The sequence below is a fragment of the Lontra canadensis genome, unplaced genomic scaffold (genome assembly GCF_010015895.1).
Source record: "Lontra canadensis isolate GAN:19392208 unplaced genomic scaffold, GSC_riverotter_1.0 scaffold2, whole genome shotgun sequence".
NCBI classification, from domain to species: domain Eukaryota; kingdom Metazoa; phylum Chordata; class Mammalia; order Carnivora; family Mustelidae; genus Lontra; species Lontra canadensis.
In genome coordinates, this window is record NW_022630996.1 from 23,241,510 (window position 1) to 23,244,653 (window position 3,144).

The following is a 3,144-nucleotide window of genomic DNA, read 5'->3' on the forward strand; positions in this document are numbered from 1 at the left end:
CTGGAACCACTGTGACTGCATCAACCCTTATCTGATTAAAACCTCATAGAATCAAACATAATTCTGAATCTTCAGGTACTTTAAGTAATCAAACTTGATTTGATGCCAGGCAGTCAGTATTGAATCACATGGAAAAGAGGTTTAAAACAATTCCTCACAGCAACTGAATTTACCAACTTAATCTTCCACTGCTCTTTTCCTTAATTTTGCATCTTTCTGACCTTACCCTTAACAAAAACATCATGTTCGTTCCCATTTCTGTGTCTTTGTACAAACTATTTTGCCTCCCTGAGATGGAGAATATCTTAGGAAAATGTGAAAGTTTGGTGTCAATAATAGATACACTGGCCAATTATAGTGAATCACTTTATGTTTACCCATATCAACACAAATCCTTGAATGTGCCATCTAAATGTCACTTTCCATTACATTATATAAATCTGTCCATTTTATCATTCCTTGTTATGTGATGATTTGTCTTTTTCTTTACTATGCTCCAAATGTATTTTTGGTGAGACCCTGACTAAATAGAAATATTTCTAAGTATCCAAAGAAATGATAATATTCCATGAAAATGGAACTAAAATAGTTCAGTGACATGTTTCCAACATTTTCAACACTAAGGGACCCTTTTATTATGCTTTCCTTTCCATCTGTGTAATTAAATCCATGTGTTGAAAATGTTTTAAATCTATTAGTTCAACTTTATTTACACAGATTATAATCAGCCCCAAGAAAAGGTTATACAACCAAATATATTCTATTATTCATCTGCTGTTTGCTTATATTGTGGATAGTTAGAAAGCCAGAGTTCTCAGGTGTGGAGCCAATCTTTGCTTCTTGGATCCCTTCCACTTAGTGTATCTGGCATTGGGCAGGTCACAGCATCTATGGAGATTTTAATTACCATGTATATGAAACATGGATGAAAATAATTTTCCCACCAAAAAGATCAGGAAACAAGATGATATTTTGACTGTGACTGTTGATCTATTTAACTCAAATACCATTTTGAAGCACCTTATTTAAGTATTGATCTGTTGGAATTCATTCTAGTTGAATCTTCTTGTTGAGTTTTCAATCCATATCTTAAAAAAATTTTTTTTTTTCCTGGTACCTTTATATAATGTAAGAATCTATTTGTGATGGGCTGAATTGTGCCCCTGCATGCAAATTCGTATGTTGAAGCCCTAACTTCCAGTATCTCCGAATATGACTGTACTCAGAGATAGGACCTTTAAAGAGATAAAGGCATTAGGATGCCCTTAATCCAATTTGATTGGTGTCTTTATTCGAAGAAGAAATGAGGACACACAGAAAGACACCAGAGAAAAGCTATGTGAGGACACAGTGTGAATGTGGTCATCTGCAAGCCAAGGAAAGAGGCCTAATAAGAAACCAAAACTGCTGTCACCTTAATCTTGGATCTCTAGCCTCCAGAACTGTGAGAAAATAAATTTCTGCGGTTTAAGTCACCAAGTCAGTAATATTTTGTTATCCCAGCCCTAGCAAATCGATATAATCACCATATCCCAGATTATATTTGAGAATTATCCCTGCCTATTCTCAGTCCCCTCATTAAAATGGAAAGTCAAATTAATGAGGTTTATCAGCTTTATTCAAAACCAATAATCTGTTTATCTCAATCCATCTACATCACAATATAACTGGAATCAAAGCAGGTATTTTGGCATGAGATTTGTATTTGTCACTGAAATACTCAGTAAGATTAAAAAAACAAAAAATAGCAAACTAAGTTGATAGTATATTTTTGTATTTTTGCAGATAAGCATTTAGCTTAGAAACATAAGTTCTCAAGAGCAATACTAAATGATTATTAAAAATTCAAAGGATTTATGAAAAAATATGCTGTTTTACAGCACTTCTTTATTACCTCACTTTATGATGTTACCAAAAATAACTGTTTTATTTACAGCTATTTTCAACTTGCTGTATTTTGTTACTGTGTAAATAAATTGTTGCCAGGATATCTTTACAGTATCTTGGGAAAATGTGAAAGTTAAGTGTCAACAGTTTATACACTGACCAATTATAATAAATCCCATTATATTACTTATTTAAGTATTTCATTATCAACACAGCTCCTGTATTAACTAAACAGAGAAGTGAGTTTAAATGAGCTTTGTAGTGTCAAAATTTTGAGATACTTATTATTCCATTGTAATTAATAATTGATATAACTTAAAGGAAAAAAAAACTCACCATTTTCTCAGTAGAGGAACAAGTCTGTAAAGAAGACAAAATAATTGGACTTTCACAAGGCACCAAAATATCCCTGAGGACTCCACATGTCTGACTTCCATTTGATTTCTTCAATTGCCTTTCTCCTTAAGGATCTTCAACAAAGTCAGTTGCAAACATTGCCAGTTCAGGGTCACTCAGTTCATATTTCTAAATAAGAAACAGTTTCAACAAATCAAACTTTATAGCATGTTAAAACAGAAGAGAGGAAAACAAAAACAAAACAAAGACATTTTCCTATGATATTTAATATATGACCTTAGACAATACCATCTTGATGAATAGGGAGGTCATTACCAAAACAAGGTAACATATAAAATTTAGAATTTATTATATCATTTTGATATTTAAGCCACTACTTATTTTATTCGTTTGCTAGGGCCAACTTAACAAAGTCCCACAAACCGAGCAGCCTAAACACAGAAATGTTTTGTCCCACAGTTCCAGGGGCCAGAAGTCCAAGACCAACATGGTAGTTGGGTTTGTTCCTTTAGAGGAGTGTGAGGGAAAAACCAGTCTCAGTCTCTCCTTGGCCTGTAAATTATTGTCTTCTCTGTATGTCTCCTCACATGTCCTCCCTATATTCATATCTCTCTGTCCACATTTCCCTTTTTTACAAGAACATCAGTCGTATTAGATTAGGGCCTTTCCTAATAACTTAGTAACTTAATGTCCAAATAAATTCACATGATGAGACACAGGGGTTTAGGACTTCAAACATATAAATTTTGGAGGGGACAAATTTAGGGGAGGGGACAAATTCAGCCCATAACACTTACTATGATGCATTACAGACCCACTTCGGAAATTATGAATTGAGATCTTCTCATACATTCAGCTACATTCTAAGAAGTTGAAAATTACTAGATGAGAAACATCTAA